At 36.9% G+C, this 19,215-nt stretch overlaps 1 protein-coding gene across 5 annotated transcripts in view; it reads right to left on the reverse strand.

Annotated features, from left to right (window-relative positions):
* The window catches only part of DCC (DCC netrin 1 receptor), a 1,219,717-nt gene that overhangs the window by 1,105,124 nt on the left and 95,378 nt on the right, over window positions 1-19,215 (reverse strand). The gene's annotated exons all lie outside the window — the stretch shown is intronic.

Here is a 19,215-nt window from a genome sequence, read left to right on the forward strand (position 1 = left end):
AATGTGTGTCTTCCATCACTATGTTGGTGACCCCCCTGTGCCCATCATCTCTAAATCTTGTATAGTAGATATATTTGATATAAGAAAAATATTTAATATGTGACATAAAGATATTTTCTGTGTACACCTACCTCAAATAACACTGAATAACAAACTCCAAAACATGACCAAATGCATTATCTTCATTTTCCTGCTGCTTTTTGAGACACTGCTCTAGGTGAGATGCCTCTCCTTTGTTATTTCTCTATTTCTCTATCATATTGCACTAAATTCCACTCATCCCACTTCTGCCTTTCTTCTGGCACCTCATTTCAAAATCAAAGATTTCATTGATGAATTTTTTAAAAGCACAATTCATAATTACAAATGATTTCAGCTACAAAAGTGAAGAGCCCTTTGTGACAAAGAGAACCAGAAATGAAAAGCTCGTACAAAAAGCTCTTCATGTGTTGCATTTCCATAAAGTGAAGTATAATAGGGATTCTATTCACTTCAATACAAATCAGAGTGGAAATCCTATTTAAAAAAAAAAAAAAGTATGAAAAATGAAAATACTAGATAAATAGTACCTTGGGAAGCAGTGCTTTACACCGGAAAGACCTCAGACTTGGTGTCAAAAAACAGGGAATTCTGTTTCCAGCTTTGCGATTTGTGGCCGATTACTTACACTTTTTGAAGTGGCTTAGCTACAAAATAAGGGGTCAGACCAGATAGCTCCTGAGTCAAGTTAGGGTCTCTCCACAGGTATTCTATGCGTAATTCAAAACACCATCATCAGCTTTAAGCAATTTGTCTTCCATATCCTCTTACTTGCCCAAATATTTGTATCTTCAAATAAGGATAAGTTTAAAATCATGTCATATATTGGGCCTACCAAAAATAAAATATGAAAGTCAAATTTATTTTTTAAACCTTAATATCATTAGATATATTTAAACTATATTGTATAAACATGTTACCTAACATATAATAAAATTGGTACACTGACAAAGTTATCATTAAAATATCTGACATTTGAATAACCTTTACTATATCTTAAATGTGTGCCGGGAAAGAGGCTACTTTCCATCATTACTACTCTAGAAAACAAGGCACTCACGAAAGCAAGAGGGAATTTCATTAATATATACCTGGATACGTGTTTGTGTGATATGATGACAAATGCAATATAATGTCTCTTTATTACTTGAAACCACAATTATAGTAGTAACAATAGCAATAATAATTACTATAAAACTGAAACTTGATTCATAAGGATAAGACCTCCAGAAATATTTGAAGTTTCATCCTTAGATAAATATTATTTTCATAAATGGACACCTACAATATATTTAAATAAATATAAAACAGAAATCTGTTTTCAATAGAGGACCAGGAAGGGAGTGATCGTTCTCTTTTATATCGTGATACGATGCAGCACGTACTACAGGATGTTCTGGCTTAGAGCACCAGCAAAGCTAAGGCAGGAAAACCAAGAGTTAGCCTTGTTTGTTTGTTTCATATTTCAACTAAAGCTTCCAAAAGTCACCATATGGCGATATCAGAATTTTGATTTTGACTTACATACAGATGTAGGGTAGGGATGGAGAGTGCCATAATCTTTTTATTCCTTAGGAACATTTAATCCTTTGCTAACATTCATTGAGTGCTTACCATGCACCAAGCACTGTTTTTAGCACCTCAGATATACAGTACTTGCTATATTTGGTTTTTATAACAAAATCTATGAAATAATAACTAATAAAACCATTTTACAGTTGAGGAAACACTGGCACATAGAGTTTAAATAAGCTGCCTAGGATCACAGTGCTACTAAGTAGAGAAACTGGAACTCCAACCAGGCCATGCTTAACTGCCCCTCTAAAGGTTTTGACTTGTACCTGAGTCTTGCCATAACACATGGAATTAGAGGCCACTGGCCAAATTTGATTCTCTGAGGATCATGGAGTCCTCAACAAGCTTTCCTATGTTACACATGCAGAAACCATTGTTCCAGGTCAAGTAGCTGGTGAGTGACAGAGTCAGATCTGGTTGGGACAAAGAAGAGAGAAGAATTCTTCAGCAGAGTAGTAGGTCTTGAATGACAACCTCATGGTTCAGAAGTAAGATGGTTCTCTGGTGATTCTGAATAACCAGGGATGAAAAATGGATGAAGTAAATAAAAGACCTGTAGCAAAGAGAGCTCAGCTGAAATAAGAGAAAATAAATTCCCTTTGAATTTATTATTTCAGGAGACTCATTGAAACATGATGATGAAGGTTCTCATATTTGAAAACAAAACAAATAAATAAATAAAATTAAATCAAAATTATCTCTAAATCTGTGCTAGTAATCTTAGGTTTAAAAATGATTAAAAATAAACATAAGAATTATGATGACACTTAATAACTTCATAAAAGTAATTTTTAACTTTACTATATACATTACATTCATAATATATAGTTTAAGGATTAATGTTACAACAAGAAGAAACTAGGATGAATAAAACATTATGAAACACACTTGGAAACAATTGCACTAATGCAAAATGAATCATTTGAATAGTGTAGTGGTATTCTCAATTCATACAGAAGTTGTGTGCCATGCTACTCTAATAACAGCCACCTGGCCATTACAATGGAAATGTAGACAATAAACTACAGAAATGTTTCGTTCTTCATGGGATTGAAAATATTATAGTGGGAGTTAGCGTCAAGGTCCTTAAAAATGTTAGAAATGAAATTAAAATGTCACTTTCCAAGCTAAATGTTTGTTAATGCTTCTACTGAAAGGCATGCAAAAGAATCAATAGCATACTCATAAAGGATAAAAGTAATTACCGATAAATTCAAGTAAAAACACTACAAATAAAAGTATTTTCGACAAGGTGAGGGTCAAGCTTCCTATTTTACGCTAATACAGTGAGCTGATGAACTCTTTAGTGACCACAGTCAATAGGAGTGGAATTAATTTAACAATGTAATTATTTCTGGTAGTGATCATACAAAAAAAAAGTAGTTCAAAGCAGAATTGGGGGAAAAAGTTGTCTCATTGCCAGAATATTCTCTGATCTTATAAAATTAATTGTAGATACTTCATGGTAGAACATATCATACATATACATTTTGCTCTACTTGAAAAAGTTATTCTGAGGGATTTTTTTGTGGGCACTAAGTCATGTGTGTTCTCACTGAGTAAAAATGAATTTTAATGTTTGCTGTCACCAGTTCCTGTGTATCAAGCAATCAGAAACATATTTATTTTGTAAAATTTATTGCATTTGTTTTAGAGCTCTTTTGTTCCAAAATACTGTACATGTAAAAATATTACAGCAAAAAATGTCTTCCCTGGTGTATATATTTTTTTACTTTAAATTTGATATTCTAAGAAGTCATATTTTTCTCACGGAAGCAGTCAGAGATAGAAAGGGAGTTGTTACATGGATATATCACGTTTGAAGCATCATTCCTGACCCCAAAATAAAGAAGGACTTGAGCATGGATGATTAGTTCATTTCCTAGGTGTGATTTAGTGACACCTGAATAAAGGATTTCTAGTGACCTGTTCTTCAGTCACTAATTCTCTTTCAAGATCCAACAAGTCATTTCATTTCTGTAAGCACCAATGCTTCTACAGTTAACCCGTACATATTCTGGGGTTATGTTCCTCAAGGCTGAGAATAGGGGCAGGATGAATTTGAGGTTATCAGATGAGAGGAAAGACAAATCCATTTATCATGACAGTCACAGAACAAGATGTTAGAGGAAAAAAATCTTGTACATGAAATTTAAGTCAGTATTTGGCAGCACTTTAAATTCAGTTGCCATATATTCTCAAATAATAGAGGGTTAAAGGCACACACTGAAGGTAGAATCTATTCTTGAGATGTTAAGATTTTGTGTAGTTTAAAGCTACTGGCCATTTTATTCAATTACTTTGGTCTGCAGAAATGCATGCTTAATTAATAAAGCCAGGCTATAATCATTTATCTTGTAATGAAAACCTTTTATGGGTAGCCACTAATGAAGATCAGACTTTGCCTTTCCAATTGTGCCCATCGCATGGTACAGGAGCAACCTGCGTGATGATTGAGGGACGAGTGGATGCCATGTGCTACATCATTTGGAATTGTCATTAAACATCCACATATCAATTATGTCACTCCAAGGTTTATTAATGACATACTTATCAAATATTCATTGTATGGTACTAACATTTAAAGAATGTGTTCTACTGAGCCTAATGGATCTGTGCTTTGACTGCCTGGGTTATTTAGTGAATTAATTCCAGGGAATAATTTGAAATACTGAAATCTATGCTGATATAATATGTCACGTTCTACAAAAGCTTAGCTGCTCTTTTATTTGGGGGTAGTTATATGTTTTGCTGATAGAGGGGAGGTGGTGCGTGACTGTGACAAGGAGAGGGTGGCCTGTGCCTATGCACACATGCACACCAACGCATGCACATTCGCTGTGCACATGCACGTCCAGTGCTGGACCCAAAATTGGGCCACCATTGTTGTTTATTTCAAAATGCTAGTTCTGTTTTTATATCTAGTCTTGTCATTAAAATTATCTGAGATGTCTTAAATTGGCAGCCTCAATCAGGATCTCTGTACAAGTTGTACTAATGTTTTATAAGTGTGTCCTGCCTAGTCTTCACTCTTGAGGTAAAAAAGAATTGCCATTCTGTTCCTGGTTCTTTGTTGAAAACAGATTTCTGACCTACATTTATTTAGTTCATTCTATACCTTTAACCAAGTGTATAAATGGGTGACACATGTGCTAAGCCTCATTGTACTGGACCACTAGTATAATTGCCTGCATGTACTGTGTTGTTACATGAACCACTGTTCTGAGCACTTACTGCAAAACTCAGTATTGGCAACAATGGCAGCTCACATTCACCCATTGTTGGAACAGTGATGCTCTTCTCCATATGTAAAAGCATCTTCAGCTGTTTGGCTAAGTCTGGGCAGGGAATAAGGGGAAGAGGAGGAAATGGTAGAGGCCATGGATCAATTACATCTACCCCTCCAATATCAAGGACGATATCAAGGAAATGTGCTTATGGGTGTGTAACATAGGATAGGAAGAACACACAAGTTCTTTCAGAATAATTTTGGGGAAAAAGACACATAATGCATAATAAAGTTATTAACATTTTATTAGAACTCTGAATTCATGTGAAATGTATAGAGAGTAGGGTTTTATTTGTAGAATGATAATGGAATGTATTTCTATCTAAAGCAAATTTTTCAGGTAACTGAACTTCACTGAGCTAAATCTCAAAACTTTAAAACATTGATCTCTTTTTGGATTTGTTTAGGTATCTGCAATGCCTTTAGTTGAGTCCTTGTGGAAACAGCTTGTCTGCAGCTTCTGCTTAGTAGATTATCAGAATCAGGCCAGATAACCAAAGCTACTCGCTCCCTGTATCTGCAAACTGGGGCAGGGAAAGTACTGATTCAGAGCAGGTAAAACACAGGATAATCAACAAGCCGTGACATCGCCAGTGTGAACAGATGAGCTGGAAAAATCACATGCTCTCTCTTGGAATTTTGTCAGAATCACCCAGAGAGAAGACAGAAGCAGAAGTTCAAACTAAAAAGAGGCCTAGAGAGAAGAGCCCAAAGAGGTAATGCCTAGCTGCAACAACAAGGAATCAGACTCAGAAAGAAATAGAGATACGTAAACTAAGACACCAGGGACCTACAAAATCAGCACCTACGGGCCAACTCAGTTCTTGACCACTTATACCTTTTTACTTGCAATTTGTAGTCCTTAGGCACACACACACACACACACACACACACACACACACACACACTTCTCTTAGGATGTATTTTGGTCCTCCTATTACTTGCAACCAAAAGAGCTTAAATAAAACACCAGTTCCACTGAAATGGATTATTAACTATGTCCTCTTATTGAACAGAGCACAATAAACCTACTTTAACCTTTTCTGATTGCCTGAAGCCATCATTACTGACAACTGCTGTGAGCTGGTTTAACACGGTGAGGCTTTCTGGGCTACTGGGCTTGCAAGGCTCTTTATCTCTTTCCCAAATGGCCTCAGAAATGATGCTTTTTGAATCCCTTGCCTCCTTTTGGTGGTTGTGTAATCTCTCCCATTACCATAAATCTGTTTGACTCTAACAGCTTTCTTTCTAACTTTCTGTTTCTAATCTTCTGGAGGCTGGGAAACAAGATAACCAAGCTTGATGGATTTCTGTGTAGAATAAGAATACGGCTCATATACCCTAGGTCATCTCCTCAACATATAATATCTATATACCGTAACATCCTGGAAAATGGAAAGAAGGGAGGGAGGAAAGATGTACTTTGGGTCTGGTGCTCACTAATTTGCTTAGTTATGGATATTTAATCCCTGCCTCACAACATGCCCACAGTGAAATTCTAATGTTCTACATGGCTATTTCAACAATAGCTGGTAACCTAAGCTTTAATAACCAAGGCAAACATTTTAACATCTTTATATTTACTTAAGAAATTGACTTCAAAACCAAAATAAAACATTCAAATCATATTTCTAAAATACAATCAGATAATAAAATAATTTTCTTGAATTATTAATAGACTTTTGGATTTTGGGGGGTTAATTTTCTTCAAGTTAAGCTTGACCTGCAGAGCACAGTCTATTCTTAGTCCCTTGGATAACTATAGTGGTAGCCATTTTCTCCAATAGTGAAGTGTTTTACGTGGTTCATCCATTTATAAAATGTATTTATTGAGTATCTACTTCATTTGAACAATAAGTTGGCCCAGGAGACATATTGGTGAACAAAATGGATGAGGTTCTATCTTCCTGAGGCTTGTATTATACTCCAAATACTACAGGTAATCATATGTAGTTTGGACTGTTTACTAAAAAATGTTTGGACAGGCCAAACAGCTTTTCCCAGAGATAACATTTCTCCAAATAGCCTAAAGCTAGAATAACCACATAATTTATTGTTCAAGACAGGACAATTTTCAGAATAAAAATGATACTAAGAATAATTGCATAGAGTTAATAGCCATTAGTCTGGACCTTCCCAAAACAAACCACATGGATGGTTACCTTGTCTATGGGTCAAAGTCTGGTACATAGTAGATGCTCAATAAGCATTTGCTGAATAAGTTGGAAAGGTGTGAATCAAGGAGCCATCCAACTAAATTATTAATGAAAGCAGCAATTATTCCCTGGCCAACTTTTCAGCCTCTCTTCTATTCATAGAAGCAAGTTTAATCAAATCTGGGTTACTTCCTGCCTATGTTACCATAAAAATAATGAAATGAAGTGGCTGTTGGCGAACACTCCTGAAATATCACTTAGGAAAATTACATGGACCAAAGACAGTTTCATTACATTTAAGTCTCTGAGACAGGCTTATTTCTGAAATTATTCTGTCTTCCATAATAGTTTATTTTCCCAATTGTAAATTAACCCTTCAGTTAAATTCTTACTTGATTAATATCAGAGTATGTATTAGTCTGTTCTCATGCTGCTAATAAAAACATACCCAAGACTGGGTAACTTGTAAAGAAAAGAAATTTAATGGACTCAAAGTCACACATTGCTGGGGTGGCCGCACAATCATGGCAGAAGATGAAGGAAGAGCAAAGGGATGTCTTACATGGTGGCAGGCAAGAGCGCATGTGCAGGGGAACTGCCCTTTATAAAACCATCCGATCTCGTGAGACTTATTGACTATCATGAAAACAGCACAAGAAAAGACCCACTCTCGTGATTCAATTACCTCCTACTGTGTCCCTCCCATGACACATGGGAATTATGGAGGCTACAATTTAAGGTAAGATTTGGGTGGGGACACTCCCAAACCATGCCAAAGTACAAGAGTGACAAATAAGTCACTAAGTGGAAAGAAAACATCACTCCCAACTGGTCTTCCTTTAAAGTTTTGCCAGTCCAAGTGTCATCTTTTCATTGGTATCTCCCTTTCTTCAGAATGAGAAAATGCTATAGTGTTATCACTTCTACCTGAACTTAATGTAACTGCAACTCAGAATTTGCCTACACTAAATCATTAAGGACCAAACATTGCTCTAAGGAGCATGTTTGCATCTATGCATCTTTCAGGGTATCTGCAAATCCCTTAAACTGTATTCACAATCTTGTCTATAAGTGTATTTTTTTTCCCCAAGGGAGATTCCATACCTTTATCTCATTTGCAAAGGGCTCTGAAATGGTTTGTCTCTATGTCTCCACCCAAATCTCATCTTGAATTCCCACGTGTTGTGGGAGGGACATAGTGGGAGGTAATTGAAACATGGGGGCAGGTCTTTCCTGTGCTGTTCTCGTGATAGTGAATAATTCTCACAAAATCTGATGGTTTTATGAGGGGGAGTTTCCTGACACAAGCTCTCTTTTTTTGCCTGTTGCCATCCATGTAAGGCATGACTTGCTCCTCCTTGCCTTCTGGCATGATTGTGAGGCTTCCCCAGACAGGTGGAACTTTACAGGTGGAAGTCCATTACATTTCTTTCTTTTGTAAATTGCCCAGTCTTAGGTATATCTTTATCAGCAGCATGAGAATGAACTAATACAAGCTCTAAGATTAAGACTATTATTCTAAGGAAAGAAACTAGCAAATGTTAATTTCTTCACCTTACATCCCATGAAACTGTTTCCCAAATGCATTTTAATACACTTGGCAAGCCATTGGGGACAACTAGGGTGAAAGGTATGGCCATTAGCTGGGAAGGTAAAAGCACAAATAGTTACTAACTCCATTCAGAATGACCTGGGTCTTCAGTAAGTAAAAACTGTATATGGATTATGTCTGCTCAATTCTACTGCTACCAGGCTGATCTGAGCACTTGGATCTCACTTGTAAATCTCTAATAAAATGTGTTTTTCCATCTGTCTCTCCCTCTTCCACCACCACCCACCTACCTAACCATTTCAATCAGTTCTGGGCAGATAAACCTTAGAAAACTTCTCTTCTCAAAAGTCTTTAAATGTCTTCAACGACACTCATTTCCCTTGAAAAAATTCAAAATGCTTAGCCAGTAATTAAAATCTGTCTATAAATTTATCTACCACTATTTCCTTTCATAAACATTCTACTCTAATAACATAATGTATGTTCTATTCACCAAACAAAACATTATTCTATCTTCCAGGTTGGACTAGAGCAGTGGTCTCTGACCTTTTTGGCATGAGACCAGATTCGTGGAAGAGAAATTTTCCATGGAGGGGCCAGGGGATGTTTTGGGGATGAAACTGTTTCACCTCATATTGTCAGGAATTAGATTCTCATAAGGAGCATGCAACTTTGATCCCTCGCATGTGCAGTTCACAATAGGGTTCATTTTCCTATGAGAACCTAATGCCTCTGCTGATCTGACAGGAGGTGGAGCCCAGGTAGAAATACTCACCTGCCACTCCCCTCCTGCTGTGTGGCCCAGTTCCTAACAGGCCACAAACCAGTACCAGTTTGTGGCCCTGGGATTGTGGACCCCTGGACTAGAATATCTCACCATTCTCCAGACTCCAATACTCTTCTGATATGGCTTGGTTCTGTGTCCCCACCAAATCTCATGTTGGAATGTAATCCCTAGTGTTGGAGTTGGGGCCTTGTGGGAGGTGATTGGATCATGGGGGCGGATTTCTCATGAATGGTTCAGTGCAATCCCCCTGGTACTATCCTCTCAATAGTGAGTGAGTTCTCATGAGATCTCCTTGTTTAAAAGAGTGTGGAACCTCCCCTCTCTCTCTCTCTCTCTCGCTGTTACTCTGGTTGTGTGAGGTGCCTGCTCCCTCTTAGCCTTCCACCATGATTGTGAACTTCCCGAGGCCTCCCCAGAAGCTGAGCTGATGCCGTCATGCTTCGTGAACAGCCTGTAGAACTGTGAGCCTATTAAATCTCTTTTCTTTATAAACTACCCAGTCTCAGGTGTTGCTTTATAGCAATTCGAGAACAGACTAACACATTTGCATTCTGGTGAAGTTGAGGCACCCTATCCTTGGGTATCCAAGTGAGTAGCATCTCCCTCTGTGAAGCCTGTTCCAGTCACCAAGGTCAGTCACACTTCTGTCCCATGTTTCTCAACCTGTATAGTAACTGTCATCTGCCACTGCACTGTGGGTACTTAACACACGTTGACCTTTATTTACAGAAATATTTTAAATTTTATACCCAGTCTTCCCAACAATGCTGAAGATTTACTGAAGGCAAAAGCTATCTTACACCTCACTGATACCTCACTATCTTTAGCACTGGCTACTTGTTGAAGATATTGTTTGATAACAATATCAAAGGGTTAGCAGCGTGAGAGTATTATTGACTAAGATGGGGGTTATCTTTATCATGAAGGTGCCATATTTTCTTCTTTTGAAACTGTTAGGCAGACTAAGGTGTGCCTCGTGTCTTTTATCTGTAATAAATATTGTGTTTTCACAAGAGGACTAAAGTATTTGATGTCTAAGAATATGGAGAAGAGAACTGTTTCAAAATTGCTCTGAGGATATTACTGTGGAAGAGTATAACTCTCAGAACTGCTCAGACAGTACTGAGGATAAAAACTGGCAAACAGTACCCCTGAGAATGTAGCATAAAAATCAATCATTTGAATTGAAATATCTCTCTGGGCATTAGACCGAATCTAATATAAACCCAAGATTTAAATTTGGAGACAAGGTTCTGCTCAACTTGCCTCAAAAGGAACCACTTAGGGGATCAGGAGTCTCAGAGGGTCTAGTGAGTTGGTTCTATCACTCTCTTCATCTCAATGGCAGCAATACACATACACACACAAAATAACTCTGTGACACTCATGTGCAAATCGTCACGGTAACATCAATACCAAAGGTAATGGCTAGAAGGAGAATGCCAGATGACATTACCAATGATACGTGAATACAAATAACCCAAACACAAAGTAGAATGGTAATGCCATACTCACATGATGAAGCCCTATAAAAGTATTTGTTAGGATTATCTGCAGAAGAGTAAAGCAATTCCAATGCATTTATATGGAAGGGTCAAAATCCACAAGGCCAAAGTCAATGAAAAATCTGACATCATCTAGAGAAGCAGTTGATGGAGTTATTGAAGCCAGGAAAAGAAGAAAGATGGTGATACTTCTATCAGTGTTCACAGTTTGCTTGGCATTTTGGACCTGGAGGATCACATAGCTTGTAGATAAGCATATACAGAATTTCAAACATCCTATAAATTTACTGTCTTCTTTCCTTATTAATCGAGGTTAAAATGAGCAACGACCTGCCATGTACAGGCAAAATAGATTTTGAAGTTAAAAAACTGGTAAGGAGTTTACACGCTGTGGTTTCTCCATCCTTCAAATTTAGAAGATTCAAGAGTTACTATCTGTGAATGCTACCTTCCTCCAAAAGACCAGCAATGCTAGAGTACCACACCAGGGACCACTTATTAAAAAATCAAGAGTTTGGTATAAATATTTGAGGGCTACTCTGAATCCTAATTAATTCCCAAGGAAAGCATCAGTTTGTCTGGGTCTCTTTTGTCCTTTCATTTCATTGAAAAATCCCCAGCATACATATTCAAAATCCGTTCTTGTGTTAGAGAAACTGAACATCTGAATATATTACTACCTTAAGGAAAGACTACACACAGAGACCCAAGCAGAGAAGTAACAGATAAACAACATTTAAAATTTGCATTTGAAGAGCACACAATATATGTGAATATATAAAGTGGGTGTATTTAGAAAGAATTATGCAGTCTCTTAAATTTTGTTACAGTGTTTTTCTCAGTATCCCTGTCTGCATAATGATGCTATGAAGAGACAGGTAAATAAGTACAGCTGCAGGATTCTTTATGGATAATCCTCTTGGAAAATCGAATATCACTGGTAATATGCCTGCTGTTCCAAAACCTACATTTTAAATCAGAGGCTGTGGTAACCACTGCTTTCATTGGAAATTATTATTTTTATTAGTTGCTATTACTTTTATGTTGAATGGAGTGTGCTTCCTAGTTATCAAGAGCCGTAAATTCTCTCAAAAGGAATTACTATTTAGGGATTGTACTAAAAGTTATCAGGTTGGTTTTTTTCTCTTCCCTCTCCTTTTATTTTCTTAGTAATGCCCTTATTATGGATGTTCAATAGCTCCTGAGTTTGCTTCCACCTTGCATGTCCCACCCCCACTAGACAGTTAAAAACGAAAAAGGCATTGCTTTTGTAAATTAAAAGAAATTAGTAGCTGGCAAAGAAAATAACCACAGACCTCACTGAGACATGTGATTTTTGAATTATATAGTGACCCACTGTGTGTCTGTAATTGCTGAATTGTTGACCAGAATGACTATATTTGCTTTTCACCATACTTGAGGTTTGTATTTAATTTGAAAATATAGGTAGTCAAGTGCTCTCTCTCTCAGGTCACTCTGCCACTGAGTTTATCGGCCTACCTGAAGGGTTTCAATGATATTTTGAGATGATTACTCCTAATACATTCTTGAGAAGAAAAAAATTAGATTTCTAAACAATAGATCACAGGAGAATGTGGTTTAATATTACTCTAGGCCAAAGCAGGAGGAAAAAAACCTTTTAACCTTTCCCTCCTGCTATACACTAAAGTCAGCTATTCCGTATTCAAATCCAAAATAAAATGCCAAACATGTTAAATTTGTATTATTGAGAAAAAGAGATTCTTGTGTGCTTTTGTCTCGACCTGCTAGCTCAGTGCTCATTAAACCAGCTGAGAAATACACCGGTCATGTTTGGCAGGCATTTACTGGCTTTACTATTGTTTGTTTTTAGCACTAGAATGTGTTTGCTATTAAAAAAAAAAAAAATCCAGCTGATTTTAAGATTCTTGGCATAGAAGTCTTCCAATGAGTGGGCTACTTCTAATAAGATTAGTATTTTTTTCACTCATATTTAGATGTCTGGATTTTCAAGGTCATGTTTTAGTTTATTTTTGAAATGTGCTAGAGGGAATTAGGGAAACACTTCATTTTAGAGGTGAATTACTCAGGCCAGGAACTGGATACACCAAGTTGTTCTGACAGCCCTTCCGGACCTGGTGCAGGTAGCCCTACTCCACAGCCTTTCTAGGCTGCAGCCAGCACCTACCACTTCACTCAGTCTCCCCCTTGGTTAAACGAGTCACTGTCAGTCCAGGTTCTCAAGACAGAAATCCTGGGTATCTGTTATCCTTAATACTTTCTTTTTCCTCTCAGCCAGTCAGTAGCCAGATTCTCTAAACTCTACTGCCTCAAATGTATATCCTTCATTCCTCCAATCTCAATACCTTTGCAGCCCTCATCAAGGATAACCTTAGCTATTTCAATAACTGGTTCATTCTCCCTTCTCTATCTCCAATTCATACATGTCATCTGAATCATCATTCTAGAATAAAAATGGGATAACTTCACCCCATTTACAATCTTTAAATACCATCTCAACAGCTACACAATAAAGTCCTAACTTGTTAGCATATATATTTCATTGACTAGCTTTTGTCTACATGTCCAGCTGCCTCTCTCTCTTCTTCCCTCTCTCCATCCTCTATGCCCTCTAGCCATGCCTCATCACTTGCAGTTCCTTGATCAAGACATGATTTTTCCTCCGCTCCTTTCTTGTATGTGTGTTGTTCTTTCTTCCTAGAATGTCCCCTTTCTCACCTGTCTGGGAAACTCCTATGCATTCTTCATGACTCCCCAAAGAAAGTTTTTATTGAGCAGAGTTATGCAAATACTTTTACTGTTGTTGGTAATCCCACGACACCATAATTTCACCTCTATTTTAGCTCATTTCACCTTCTTGCAAATATCGCTTGTATGCTTGTCTCTCTTCAATAGACTATGTGTTCTCAAAGGTCTGGGAATATGGCCTTTCTATACGGCAGCACTTAGTGCTTAAGAGCTCTTCAATATTTATTTAAAAACTTAATGAGGACTTGTTATGAATTGTTCATAAGAATAATTATTGGGCACGTCCAATGAATCTAATTACAGGGATGTTTGAATTTTTAATATTTCTTATAACAACATCATAATATTGAACTCAGCATCAGTATTTATAGTGACTAGTGGTATTGGCTGAATTTGGCTTATAAATGTGTTTTGTTTCATCAGTATAGTAGTTATTACTATTCACTTAAAGTATTTAATTATTATAATTGTTACACTGAAGTTCTGATTTTTCAACTTCTGCTAAAAAAAAAAAAAGAAGAAGAAAAGAAAAAAGAAAAAGAAAGTGAGGGAATCTTGGGCCCTGTTGTCCTCATGTGAAGCATCCCCTGAAATTCTGACAGCTGTTCTCTTCATGTGGGGGTGTGAGCTTTGCAGTTTGCCACCTGCTTTACCCCTGATCCCCTGATGACTGCCTGGCCCCTGCAGACATTGACTTTCTGACCCCTGATGTAGAGCAAGGTGATGTTGGAGCTCTGCACAGTAGGGAAAGCATCTGTGTAGAAGTAAGGATGTCTTGATCTTTATATTTGCTTTGTAATTAGTAAGCCCTGCAGCCTTATTAAAATCTACAAATGTTTTGCCTATTATTTTCTCAATCAGTAAATTTTAGAAAAATGAGTTACATCAGTATATTTCAAAATATCAGAGTTGTCCATCAAGGAGGGCAACTGGGGAAAGCTAAGAAAGAGTGAGAGAGCCCTTGCCTCTTTCTAAAGAAAAACTCCTACACCTTGATCATTTTGTATTTCCTGATGCCATAGGATATTTGGTTGAAAAATGGGCTCCAACACTAAATAAAAGTTAAAAATCCACTAAATCAGATGGTGTCTAAATGACCTGTAAGCTCAAAAGCTTATTGTTATAATTATGATTTTTAATCATGATCAAAGAACATTAGAAGTTATCATCTTCATTGGTCATTTATTCGACACAAAAGCTCAGTCTACCTTTCATTAATAATCAACAAGTATGAGATGTAATTTTAGTTACAGGACCATTTCTTCATGATGTTAGCTATATCATGAAAACTCTACACAGTTCTAACTGTTCTTGACAGATGAGAAATTGGAGAAGGTCTCTTTTTATAACATAGATTATGAATGTCACTCTGAGATGTTCATGTTAGAATAGAGTTTAGTCTTCCAAAAGGGACAGAGGCATAAAAAAAAATCACATTCCATAACTGTATTACATTCCTTCTCCATCACCTAAAGGACAGTATAATACCAAGCTCTAATAATGCTCATTTGATTGACTCAGCCCAAACAGCCTTTTATCAGGCACAAGCTACTTCTCTATGATGGATGACTATGGTTTATGGTGCACATCTCATTTGCAAACGGAGTTTGCAAATTCCCCTTCACTGGCAGAATTCTGATGAAGCCCGTACCATCATTATTGCACACTAAACTCATTAGAATAAAAAGAAGAAAAGACTGGCTGGGTTTGTGGATGATTTGCTAATCTTGTTGTGTGAGAATAATATATTTAATTTTCCTTTGTGGGACCTGACCCATCTTGAACTTTTGTTTGCTATTAGTTGGCAGAGTCCCTTAGGTGCTTGAAGTACTTTCTTTCGTACCTTTAAGGTTAAAGAAGGTCAGTAATCAAATCAAACCTCACTAGAAAATACCTTTATAGACACAAATTTCCCAAAATGACTATGTTGGGCTGAAGAAGATGAAAACACTAGCATTTGCTAGTGTTTAAAAATTCAACAGTAAGCTCTCTGAATAGGAGAGAAAAGGCAGAGGAATGTTCAAAGGAAAATAATTGTGTTCCTCTTTTATTTTTATGGTGATAGGATTTAAAACAATAATATACTTCAGACTAAAAATAAGGTAAAAATAAAATAAATAACAACAAATCCATAACAACACTTCATAGACCTTGAGGAAAGGGAACCTTGAGAAGCAGGGGAGAATAAAACAGACATCGAACTCTTTTTCATGCAAAAATGAATACAAACATTTCTCACTTCTAATATCTCAACCACTCATCCTCCATTTTTGTGGAGTTCCTGCCTCCTGTTATTCTCATTCCTGATTCAGTATCATGCTGGAAGAATTGCTGTTTCTTAAAATAAATGGTCTCAGACAAATGAACATCTCTCATAACTTCAGCTACTCTAGAATCCATGATAAAAATCAGTGATTCCAAATTCTCAGTGATTTTCATAGGAAATTAATCACAGAAAGATATTATTGACTGTTTTCTTATGTCCATAGCCTCAAGGCATAGTTGTAAAAGACAATTCTACCCAGAGGTTTGCCATTTAGTCCCCATGAAGTGATTCCCAAGATAGCTGTACCAGTATCTGTGGTTTATAATAATGTAGTCTATTCAAAATAGATTTCCATTGCACTATGAAATTACTTGTACATTTATGGTTTGTGAATTTACATAGAGCATTTACAGAGGACGATTCTCCTTTTGCTTTCCTTTCTCTATGCCCTCAATGAACTTCCTTGCAAGAAGAGACTTGGCATAATTATGGCCAATTCTGATTGGCACAAATCTGCACATGAATCATCAGAAAATGACTGATTTCCCCATACAGCAATGGTGCTTAAGGATCAGAAAGTGTGAAATGAAAAAGTTAATGTTCTTCTAACAGTGCAATTTAGAATAATGTCAATAGACCACATGCTATTTTTGCAAACCTCACGTTTAAAAAATAAAATAAAATAAAATAAAAGTGATGAGTTCCCATTGTGTGAGGCATTTGCTGTTTACTATGCAATATCACTCCCTTTCAACTCATCTCTCAATTGTTGAGGGCACTGAGCAAAAGAAGTTGCACCATTAAATGTCATCCCTATAATTCACACTCAATGGGCAGGCAAACAGCCCCTTTCACACGCCTGAAAGAAATGGCTATGGAAGTACTATAAATATTGAGCTCACTTATTAAAAACAAAAAGAAAAAAATGATAAAAAGAAAGAAACTCAAGAGAGTCTTGCCAGGCTTCTAAGAACCATCCTTGTGGATTTGTACTCTGAAGCAGGTAAGCATGAATTCTCTCTCAGGAGAGATTTTTTTAAAGTGAGAGGGCGGGTTACTCTGATGGAATTCTCTTGGAGATCCCATCCTTTGTAACTGGCCCTGATAAATGGCACTGTGATGTAAGGGGTACGTGCTTCAAATTGGGGTCTACTGAGAATTCTGCTCTTAGCAGGGCTGGAAACAGCACACATGAAAGAGCAAACTCTGGTTCTTATTCTACTCCTCTTTGTCACATTCTCCTCTCTTAAATCCAACCCCAATTCCTCAACACTGCTCGTGCCCTGACCCACAAATTGTCCCGGTGACATTGCATGTTGTGCCTTCCTTCCTGGGAAAACAGCTATGCCCCCATTTCTTTCCTTACACCTTTTCATAATTTATTCATTTTTTTATTTTTAATTTTTGTGGGTACATAGTAGGTGTGTATATTTATGAGGTACATAAGATACTTTGATACAGGCATGCAATGCATAATAATCACATTACGGTAAATGAAGTACCCATCCTCTCTGTTTCTTTATTAACTAAACAAATGTTTATTCACTAGGTAAATATTTATTGATAGCTCTGTTAGATTCTGCTGATACAAAGATGACAAATGTCCCTCTCTGTTAAAGGATCCTGTCCTAGGTCATGTCCCTAAGAGGTCTGCTATTTAACAGGTTGAATTAATCTGTGTCAAAACTTCAACAAACCTTGGTATCTTAAAATGTCAACACCTAAGCCTCTCCCCCAACCTCAACCCTTTCATACTTTTTAGCAGGATGCTTCAGTATCTTATCTCTGGAGTTACTAATAAGGGAACTCTGAGCACAGAGGCAAGGGCACAGAGGCAAGGTCAGCAGTGGTTCAGATGCCTCACCCTAAGGCCATTTCTCACCCTAATATATATACAAACTAGAGTGTGAAGCCATAAGAAATTAGGGAATCAGGTTGCATGCCAAAAGTTAAACTACAGCTAATGTGTTCCCACAGTCTGGGTAGTATGTTTCTTCATTTTAAGCTTAAGTTCTCTTATTGATATGTACTCTCAACCCATACTACTAGATCACTGTAGTTAAGAGAGTACCTGTATTTTTTCCTGTGATTAGGGAAACCAAAGTACACACACACACACACACACACACACACACACACACACTACATTTCTTCCAAAATATTAAGAGTGGTAGGTTTACTGTGCTTTTTTCTTGCTGCACTTTCATAAACCAAATCTGGAGGAAAATGTGTATTAATTTCAAATTTAACTGTTTTCTCCCATCTGGCTCCCCCACTTGGTTAAAAAAAAACAAAACAAACAAACAAACAAACAAACAACAACAACAACAACAAAAAAAAACAGGAACTCAGTAAGTATAGAGAAAATTCATTATTCCCTTTGCTAAAAAGAAGATGTAAAGTGTCTGGCCACTATTCACAGGTCTTCGATTGATCTTTTCAAGTCTTCCTAGCTTCAGAAAGGTGGAAATTTCTGGTCCCTTCCATTCTCTGCTGTTCACTCAAGACTATAAGTAATTTACCTAAATGTACCCCATAGCCCACTTATTGCATAATATAATTCAAGGAATTTCAGCAGTAAATTGTCTGCTGTGCCTGGTAGAGTATGCAAGATAATAATTAAATAGTGATGCCACTTGAAAATCTTGAGTGCCAAATACACACACAGCACTGCTTTATTATGGTAGCCTCATTCTTTCTAGGTGTGGAAAAATGTATTTTAATTTATATCTCAATCTATATAGAGAATTGGTTTTTTAAAGAGTTTCTTGTTTATATCAGTGTTCATATGTAACTTTTAAAAGATTCTACTTTCACATAATTTTAAAACTTTTGTTTGGAACAATTAGTGATGAAATTTTGCAGATTTTTCCAATGGGAAGATAGTCGATGAGCTAAGTATATTATGTTACTGTGAAAAATTAATAAACCTCCTTCATGGTTCCAGGTGGGCCAATGGAACTGAAACTCTCCATTTTACTGCACTCTTAGTAACCCAACATAACATCTGTTGAAACATCACATAGAGAAAACAGTGCTTTAGGATGTTCTTGATTAAAGCCAAGAGACGAACCAGAGTGACAGAATTCCTTGATTTTCAAAATACTTTTGCACATCTCAAAGTTACAATTGCCCATCTACAACACTGCACGTGTCAAGAACTCAGCTGAGAACCCAGTGGAGTGGTGAAAATTGTGTGTATTGGATGGGAGGATGGGGAGCAAGCCACCAATCAGTAAGAAACTCTGGCTGCTGGGATCTGTTTTTTGAAACTGAGGATGTTTAGCAGCAATAACAG

This window comes from Macaca thibetana, chromosome 18 (genome assembly GCF_024542745.1).
Source record: "Macaca thibetana thibetana isolate TM-01 chromosome 18, ASM2454274v1, whole genome shotgun sequence".
In the NCBI taxonomy this organism is placed as follows: domain Eukaryota; kingdom Metazoa; phylum Chordata; class Mammalia; order Primates; family Cercopithecidae; genus Macaca; species Macaca thibetana.